Here is a 10,630-nt window from a genome sequence, read left to right as displayed (position 1 = left end):
CTAGACTGAAATTAAGCCTGAAACTGAACCCAAATTGCTAATAACCCAAAAAATTCAAAAAAAATTTAAATATTCCCCCGACCCTACTTTCTATCTCTATGGATATACAATTGGCAATCAAAGAAAATGTTCTTTACATATATATATATATAGATGATTTGTTCATTTGACAACAAAGGAACTATTTTATTGTAATAAATAATTATCAAATAGAAAAAAAAAACTCTATCTTAATATTTGATACTTTATAAAATAGGTAACAAAATACTTATTTTATAGTAATTACCAATACAAAAATGTTTCTATTTTTATATTTTTATACTTTATACAATAGAATAACAATTTTTCTTTCTTTATATATATACATATATGTGTGTGGTTTGTAACATTGAGAATAAAGGTTTTTTGTAATAAATAATTACCAAATAGAAAAAAAAAAGTTTCTATCTTTACAATTTTTTACTTTATATAACAAGAATCACAATAATTATTTGATAGTTGTAATCACGAGATTTTCGAGTTCGAAAATCTCTATTTGAATTTGAAGTTGTCATCATTCTTTTTTAGAAAAGGGTGTGAATGAGCATCCGTAGAGTACTTTAAAAATTCGTTTTTATTAGTAGTGACTCTCGCACGATAAGCGTATTGATCCACCTAAGATCTAGGTAAAGGAGTTTATGTTAAGGAATAGGTAAGATGTTAGGCACCCTATTTCCACTTGAACTGATTTAACTCGTATAAGATGAGATAACACAGATAAGTCAACTTGGTATCCTTGGGAAGCCAGAAACTGTATTTTAAAACCATAATCTGGTATGGGTACACATTTAATTCACTCTAAATAAAAAATAATTATCAATTTTTGGTATGTTTACCTACCATAGTCTGCTATGGGTACATTTAATTCACTCTAAATAAAAAATAATTATCAATTTTTGGTATGTTTACCTACCATATCTTGGCTAAATCTTCATAAATCCACTATAGTTAACGTGCACACAAGAAATCTTCAAATGTTAGAAATCCAAGAAATTTTATTCTCATTTCATTTATGATTCCACTTCAAATTTCTACTATAAATTTCAATGTAGATCAATTCAACCAAATCACTCAAATTGTTCCCCCTTCTTCTTCTTCAAAGAAAGAACGATGAAAGTTGTTGCTAGTCTGATTTTCTTTCTGGTTTTGATCGGGGTGTCGTTGGACACTGTTCGTGGTGGCACGATTGACCGTCCTCACCTCGTTGGAGATTGTTCATACAGTATGTTTTTTTTTCCTTATTTAAATTGGAAGACTATTGTTATTATTATTAAGTTGATAATCTTAATTTTTGTTTTCTAATTGTGCAGCTTGTGGCGATTGTAAACGTTGTATGTGCTACGTAAAACAAATGCAAAAGCAATGTTTTTGTTGCGAGTCCAACACATTAGAGAAGGCAATGATTGATCATGATGTACTTATTTATAATCATCATCATGATTAAGAAATAAATATATTTGTCTGAAATTTCATTGTTCCATGTAGTAAAAAATAAAAATAATAAAGTAAAGTTTCTCCATCCATGATCTATCTAATCTATATGTAGCTCTGTCACAATTTTTATTTATTTTTTCATTTTTTTACATGGATCTCGCACTAATAAAGGGAACGTGGTTTTTCTTAAAACTCACAATCGCCCCCCTCCCTCCCTTCTCAAAACCCATCTCATTCCCCAACAATTTATTATCGATGGGGTCTTAATGGGTTGGGTAAGAAACTACCAAATGGATTCATTAGGTATTTTTTTAAAGAATAATCTTGAAGTGACCTCAAGATTGTACCTCATAAGTCATATCTCACTTTCCTGATGTGGAACTGTGACACGTGCGAAAAAACATCTAGCACGACTTCCACACTAGGAAAGTGAGATTTGAGGTCACTCCAGCATGACTCTTTAATTTTTTAAATAGTATGCATTTTGAGAACATGTGAGAGACAATGAACGTGAGCCTTTCTTTTGGCTCACTATCTCATGGATGTTTGTCCAACTCTTTGATGAATCTACTATCAAAATCCCAACCAGCATAGAGAGTTATTGATCTCATTGAAAACAGACTTACCGATTGAAAGAAATAAAGAGACAAAAGTAAAGGTTTGGATTGGATTTGGAAAATTATTTGAAAATTGAAATATCACTATTCAAATTACCGAGCGGATCCTCTACAGTTATTTTTTCCTATAGTTCCTTGTGGAATTCCCACAGTGGAGAGGCCATGATGAAATAAAAAACTAATACATCAAGGGCTTAGATCTGAGTTTAAAAAAAAAAAACCTCTTCTTTAACTTGATCAAAGACTTTAAAAATGAACTGTCATTGAACTCCAAAGATTTTAACAGAGGGAATTCGATGTTGCTACCATGTGGCGCTCTCTCAACTGCCTAACTACACTACAAGGAACTACAAAAAAAAACTACAGAGGATCCGCTCCCTTTAAAATCCTGGCTCCGCCCTTGCTCACCTTGATCTATCATGAGAAAATAAATTAACAAAATGACCAAAATAACCTCATCTTCAATATCTTGCTAGAAAACCTAAAAAATTTATCCAAAAGATCCACATTGGCTTCAATCACTTTAACATCTAAAGTTTTTCAAAAAAAAAATCTTCAACCTATTGCCAAAATCTTCAACCTTTGAAAAGTAGGAGGTATATCTCTGTCAACTCTATAAAAAAAAAAATCATAAGTTATCACATGTATGTAGAGCATAAAATTTTATGAACTCTCACATTTTTTTGAAAAAAATAAATTCAAAATTTAAAGGTGGGCCAAAAACACTGATTTGTTTTGGGTTTTATTTTTCAAACCCAATCTGGACCACTAAATGAAGAGGGCTTAGGAGTCATTCGAACCAACATGGCTCAAAATAGTGAGTTTGCTTTGTCCAAAGACCCACTCTATGTTACTCAATTCATTGCTACTAGTCCAAACCACAAATAGTTATGAATCGAACCAAGTCGCAATACAATTCGTATTGTGTTTGTAAAATATCAGGCGGATCCACTGAATTTGATTTGGTTCAGCGAACCAAACAATTTTTGATTGGTTTAGTGAACCAAACCAATAGTGCTTAAAATGGATTAGGTTCGGACCAAAATGAGTATATCCAAATCTAGATTTGGATTCAAATTTGAATCAGACTCAGATCATATTAATTTAAACCATATTCAAACCATTTTTCTTTCCCTAAATCTAGAACCGGATCTGACCTGGCCGAATTACTTAATTTGAGTGCATTGGTCGGATAATTTTGAACCGTTCAACATTTTTTTGTTATATTTGTTTTCTACCTGCTATACTATTCTATTTATAAGAGTTCACATTATATTTAAGTTGTGGAAAAAAGATATCTTGAAAAACATAAAAATATAATTTTCAAAACAATATATCATTTGAATCTAGGAGGATATTGGGATGGATCTGGATCCAACTCAAGTCAATGAACATCAACCCATATTCGACCCATTTTTATTTTGGTCTACTCTAGGGTCCAAACCTAGCAAATTCATATTCAGATCACTCGGATTTTAGATAGAATCTGACCCATTTTATGCCCAACAAACTAATTTATTAGATTTTTTTTTTCATTGTTTATATTTACAATTATACCTTTACTCTGTTTGTTTTTTACACAATAAATGCTAAGAACATTTTAATTTTTGAATTTAAATGTCTTATTTATAATAAATACTATAGTTTTTCACACCTTGTCCCATAATAATACCAACATTGTCCCTAAGTTAACTGCCCATTGGGTCTAGGGTTTTGTTCTTGGGCTTTTACCCCCCAAAAGGCCTTGATACCACGTAAAGTCGGTTTGCCCCTTATGAATACTTCAAGCACCACACTCCTGGGCGATATAGGACTACACCTTTCACTCTTGTGTCGTGCTACCTCTAGGAATGGGTTACTACATTCACCCCTTAGTAAGGCACGCGCCCACGTGTGCATGAGGCGATCCCCCCACCACGCAAGCATTATGCTCTGATACCATTTGTCACATCTCGACCCACAACAGTACCAATATTGTCCCTGAGTTAACCGCCCCAATGGGACCAAGGTTTTGTTTTTGGGCTTTTACACCCAAAAGGCCTCGGTACCATATAGGGTCGGTTTGCCCCTTATGAATATTTCAAGCACCGCACTCCAGGGCGATGTGGGACTAAACCCCTTACCCCGTGTCGTGCTACCTCTAAGAGCGGGTTATTACATTAGCAATCAATGCCAATATAACAAATGCATTTATTAAAGAGAGAGTTACCCTGCATAATATAGACCTAAGTGTTGAATTTTAATTACAAAAACTCCCTTGGAGTTTTGATTACTCCAAGGAACCTTACTTTATGAAGTTTGTTACCCGCCAAACCTCACTTTATCAAGTTTGGTACCTAGCAAACGTTGCAGTTGGGATCCACGTCGAAAAATTCAAATTGTTGCGATTAATTTGTTGCTTAATATACCTTGGAATGGATTCTGACTGCATTAATTTGTGGATCCAAAAAACATGATAAGATGATATAGGGTTATAAAGGGCAACATTCTAAGAACTTCGGAAAAAAATAAAAATAAAAAAATTAATTTTCACTGTTGAATTTTAGTTTTAAATTTAGGAGTTTAGTAGCAATCCATTTTCAAAATGTACAATCAAACTCAAAAACGTCTTTCTTTTTAAAAAATAAAAATTCTTTGAAATCTGAGTTTTTCCATAAAATCTGGAAGTCTTTGGTGTTGGATTGCTAATTTGATAATCCATGTGGACCCAACGACTCTTAGTAAGATTTGAAATCTTTCTAAGTTAGTCATGCTAGACTAATTCATATGGTAAGGTTTGTTCAATTTTGTAACAAAACTGTGACAGATAAGTCTGCCCCAGTAAATCCCTCTTCATTAAAAGCACAATAAAGGCATTTACATTGCACCCTATCATTAACAAAAAACAATTTTTCATTTTTGGTATATTTGCTTTCCATATGTAGGCCAAATGTTCATAAATTCACTATGGTTAGAATAGTACGAATTTGCTGTTAAGAAATTTCAATGCTAAGCTGATGGACAATTAGAATGCCACGCGTATTGAAAAAGTAAGCATGATCGGTTGGTGGTGTGATTAGCTTAGCAAATTTGTACTTACTTCTGATTTCTTCTTTATATTTCAATGTTGAGAAATTGAACCAAATCACTCAAAACTATTCTCCCTTCTTCTAACTCTTAATTACTTGCTCTAGCTAAGAAAAATAGAGAAAGATGAATGTTGTTGCTAGCTTTGTTTTCTTTCTGGTTTTGATGATGTTGTCGTCGGATACTGTTCGTGGTGGTACTACTAGCCATCCCGACCAAGACAAACCATGTTCATATGGTATGTTTTTTATTTTATTTTCCTTATTAAAGTTGTATTAGATTATTATTGAATAATGCTGAACTGACTTCAAGATTGTGCCTCAAATTGCACATCCTGACGCGAAAGTATGTAGGAATCATGATACAAGTAAAAAATTATATGATTCCTACACACTTACACGTCAGATGTGCGATATGAGGTACAATCTTAAGGTCACTCCAGCACGACTCATTATCATTATTAAGCTTTTAATCTTAATTTTTATTTTTTTTTATTTTTTCTAATTGTGCAGCTTGTCTGGGATGTAACCGTTGTACGTGTATCTTCGGAAGAGAAGGGGAAACAAAATGTTTTTGTTGCAACACCAATACAGCAGTGGAGGCAATGATTGATCATGATGTACCTATTGATGATCATCATGATTAAGAAATCAATATATCTATCTGAATTTCATCCATCTATATAATAAAATTAATAATAATAAAGTTGAGATTTCTCTTCCATGATCTTGATCTGTCTATGTTGCTCTGTTTGCATTTTTTTTTTTAAGTGAGTCTCGCACTAATAAAGGGAACATGGTTTTTCTTTCGAGTCTTGATAATATGGCTCGTCAGGTGGCATACTCAATCGACTCCTTGATGTGACAAATCCGGAACCATAGATCTATACGTCTCAGGAGACACGATTGCACTTCCCCATAAAAAGTGTATCCCAAGGCATACAGATCTACAGTTCCTGAACTTCTCCACGTCAAGTGGCATACTCAATTGACTCACTGATGTGGACAAGTTCGAAAACCGTAGATCTCTCTGTCTCAGGATACACTTTTTTTTAAAATGGGGAAGTGCAATTATGCATACTAAGACGTACAAATCTGTAGTCCCGAACTTGTCATGTTAGTGAGTCGATTGAGTATGCCACCTGGTGAGTCATTTTATCAGGACTCATTGATTTTTGAGGAGGAGAGGCCAAATGTCAATCTAAAACAGAAGGAGTCGTGATAATATGACTCGCCAAGTGGCATACTCAGTCAACTCCCTACGTGGATAAGTTCGGGAACCGTAGATCTATAAGCCTCAGGATACACTTTTTATGGGGAAGTGCAATCGTGTATCCTGAGACGTATAGATCTACAGTTCCGGATTTGTCATGTCAAGGAATCGATTGAGAAAGAAAGAAAAAAAAAAAAGTACAAGCTTGGAAAACTGTTTGCAAATTGAAATATCACTTTTCAAAATGATAGCAAACCCCACTCTAATATGTCATGACTCATGAGAAATTAAATTAACAAAATGACCAAAATAACCGCATCTTCAATAATTTTCTAGAAAACCTAAACTTAATATCTGAAGGATCCATTGGCTTCAACCACTTTAACATCTAGGGTTAAAAAAATGTGTTCAAACTATGGCCAAAAACCGATTATTTTGTCTACAACATCTGGGGAAAAAATAATTTAACGTCTTCAAACGACATTTGAGTCTACGTCATGGGATCAATATTCTAAGTGGGAATCGTCATAGGGATAACTTAAATTGACCTAATTTTTTTCGGGGGAATGACGGCAAAGATCAAAATTTAAAACTATGTACAAAAAAGTCTCCTCTTAAAAAATATGAACTCTTTAGTACCCAAATATTATTCTAATAAGGACTTTTGAAGTTAAAATACTGGAATTAGTCTTTTATGAGGTTTGAAGAAACATGGTTTGAATGTCCATCGAATCCACTCCAAAAATCGTGAGTCAAATCAAATTAATTAATTTTATGAATATTTAAAAATATTTTTTATATATATTTTAAAATAATAAAATATTTATTCTTGTCCTCCATAATTATCATATATAACCTACTAATTTGGTCAAGTTTTTTACCTAACTCTATGCATTTTTGTGTTAGCTCTACAAGTTGAATTGATTCCATCGAGTTTTGGGCCAAGTCACTAAAAATCCAATCGAATGAAATGCAAAGCACAAAATTTGATTTTTTGAGTTGACTCAATTGGATTTGAAAATGACTTGGCTCAAACTTGGAGGAATCAACTTCTTGAGTGAACTTGATCGAGTAAGATAAAAAATACATCGAGTTAGGTCAAATTTTGACTGAATTATTTGTTCATTAATATTTTTGTGAAAAATAAATATTTTATTTATTAAAAATTATTTTTGAAATAGTATAAATTTTATTCGACACATTTGAGTTGATTTGCGAGTTTATGAGTTGATTCGATTCGATGGACATTCAAGTTGAGTTTTAAAACCTGGGAGTACCTCAAATATTCACCAAAAAGGCATGGGTAAGCTCTCAAACAAATATATTTTTTCAAACCTAGTTGAAAGGTAGGTAATTCTGGTATAACTTCAAAAAGTCCTTAAGAGTCCGTATTTTTTTAAGAGAGGACTTTTTGGTACATAATTTCAAAATTTTGGTATTTGCCGTCATTGTCCTAATTTTTTTCCTTACAATCTCGCACGTATAAAAGATGACCTATGACAAGCTCTTTCGATCGATAACCCATGGATCTTTAGCCCATCAGTAGTTAGTGTACCAACATATGAAAATTTAGTTTAATTAGTGATTTCTTATCTTTGGATTCAAACATGAAGAAAAATAGTGGAATCTGTCTGATCTAAAACCTACTTTAGTAAAAGGCTTAAAATATTCGGACCTATAAGCAGTTAATGCCTATGGGTCGTGAGTTCGACACCTAGTATGAGCATTAATTCCTCAAGGGCCACCCGCGAGGGTCCACCCTCACTTACCTGGTGTGTGTGATGTGTGGGTGTTGCATGTGCCCCAAGACTAATCTTTGGACAAGACCATGGTTTATGGACAGGTCAAAGCCCAAATACAAGCCTGGTCCATTGTCTACAAGGATACTTGAGTATAAATAAATAAAAACAAAAAAGGGTTGAAATATATGATTAGAAATCACCAATAAGACAAATGTTTGGTATATAAATCCATGAAAGGATATGCGGGTTAATGGCCCAACAAATTACCTACTGGTCAGTCATGCCAAACCCACAAGAATAGGACTTTTTTGAGTTGGTTTAAAAACACATATTTCCTATAAATTAGTACGGACCTTCTTGGATTAGTAAAAAAAATTTGAGTATGCATTTGTTGTTAAGAAATTTTTGTGTTAAGGTGATGAACCAATAGGATGTTGTCATGGGTATTTAAAAAGCACTTAAAATCCCAACTCTTCACTTTCAGAAAATTTCTCTCCAACAAACCAATCATGATTGTTTTTTTCAGTACATGTGGCATCATTCCATTGGTTTATCAGCTTAGCACATAAATTTCTTAACAATAAATTCATACTCAAATTTTTCTAAGGATGTTTTTTTTTCCTTAGGAGTCCCTTACATTTCAACCATCTCTTAATGATGAGCCTCGACCCATGGTATTTTCGACAAGAAAAAACAGTCCTCAATAGGGAGCAAGAATTTTTAAGGTTTATTTAAGAGTCGTGATCCAAAGCGGTGTCCTGTTCCTATAACAACATAAGGTATTTATGTGGGGCATTTTGATTGGAGATTAAACACATCAGGCTACGTGTCATGTAGAAAGTGGCTTGGTTAGGAGCCGATGTATTTTAAGCTCCTACCAAAACATGCCACGTAGACATCGTTCTTGTTCTATAAGAACGGGACATTGTACTTGGTCCTGATTCTAATTTAAATCCTAGCACTTTTTGAGACGTAACCCATAGTTGAGGTTCTCCATCAACATGATCACTACTGGGGTCTAAGGAAAAAAACAAATTGTTTAGTACATGGTTTGTAATATTCCACAAACTCAGTACTAATCATACAAAGAACTTGGTCGGTGCTTACCAATGCACTGTCCCATCTATTCGAAACAAGTTTGGTAACATAGGTTTAGGGGTGCTATTTGTACTCATTGAAATGGCTCATTTCACCCACTTTCTTGTGATACCCACTATAACTTTAAAATAACTATCTACACATACCTATTAAATATACATGAACCTAAATTGCTTATTTCACTTACTCAAAGGTATCAAATCATTTTTTTTTTCGCATCTAGAAATGTTTCAATGAGAGTTTTAAGCTTTGATCTTACTTTTTATTTATTTATTATTATTATCATAAACACTTTTAATCAAGTCAAAGCCATTCACACGAGAACATTTTGTTCGATAAGTACCTATCAAATCGATTTTGTAATGTTCGGTAGGTACCCATCGAATTTGTTAGGTAGGTATTTATTGGATTATTAAAACAAATTTGGTATGAACCTACCGAATAAAACTGTCAAAAAATCTTCTAGTTTTTCGATTTAAAATCATTGTTTTAAGGTTTTAACAACAATTCTCCATCTTCCTTAATGATTAAATGCAAAAAAAAAAAAGCAAAAGAAATTTCAAAGAAATCCTAAAACCTAATCTCCATTAATTATCACAAAACTCAGAAGGAAATGAAGAAGAAGAAGAAGAGGAGGAGGAGGAAGAAGAAAAAAGTGGGTTTTTTTATTTTTGTTTGGTATGTATTTTTTTTTAGTACAAAAACCACTTGAGTGTATTGAGCCATTTCGGTGTGTGCAAATAGCCGCCCCCATAGGTTATTATGTTCATGAACAAATTTTGTACCACAGGTCTTGATGTAGTTTACTTTTTTTTTTTTTTTCTAAAGAGTGATGCTAAATGCACACTATTTTTGCTTATAGTGAAAAAAAAACAAACTTTCTAATTTGATCACCTTGTGACATTCCAAAACATGATCCGTTGCAATGGAGTTGTGAGGACAAAGTTATATGAACTTAAAAAAAAAATTAAAATAGTTATTTTTCACTATTGAATTTTATTTTTAAATGTGGGTGCTTGGTGGCCTTCCATTTTCAACACATTAGATCAAGTTCAAAAAATAATATTTTTTTAATTCTTTTTTTTTTTAATATGAAAATTTTCATAAAATCTAAAAGGTTGTGTTGTTAGATTGTCAATGTGACAATCAATGTGGGCCCAACGACCTTTTTTAAGATTTGAAATCTAAAAATAGTAAATATGTAGGCAGTGGGCAAGAGAGAGAAGTTCTCTCTATTTTTGATATCATTGCGCGATGTGTCAAACATTTGTTGGGTGTAAGCCAACACGTCATAGGAGGTTGGCTAAAAACAGCGTACATTTAGTGGGTGTTTGCTTCCGTTTCAAAACGCAACGTTTCGCACTTTTGCATTAATAATCTGCGTTTTTTTTACTGTGATTACCGTTTAATAAAAAAAAAAAA

At 33.0% G+C, this 10,630-nt stretch overlaps 1 long non-coding RNA gene across 1 annotated transcript; it reads left to right on the top strand.

Annotated features, from left to right (window-relative positions):
- The first annotated feature begins 981 nt into the window (after positions 1–981).
- On the top strand, positions 982–1,567 carry LOC147398648 (uncharacterized). Its single transcript, XR_015179779.1, has 2 exons — positions 982–1,261; positions 1,350–1,567. It is a non-coding gene; the product is annotated as an uncharacterized LOC147398648 (long non-coding RNA).
- Positions 1,568–10,630: the final 9,063 nt, after the last annotated feature.

The sequence above is a fragment of the Akebia trifoliata genome, chromosome 7 (genome assembly GCF_017979445.1).
Source record: "Akebia trifoliata isolate Shusen 1 chromosome 7, ASM1797944v1, whole genome shotgun sequence".
Classification (NCBI taxonomy): Eukaryota; Viridiplantae; Streptophyta; class Magnoliopsida; order Ranunculales; family Lardizabalaceae; genus Akebia; species Akebia trifoliata.
Note: the sequence above shows the minus strand (reverse complement) of the source record. Positions and strands in the feature narration are given on the sequence as shown.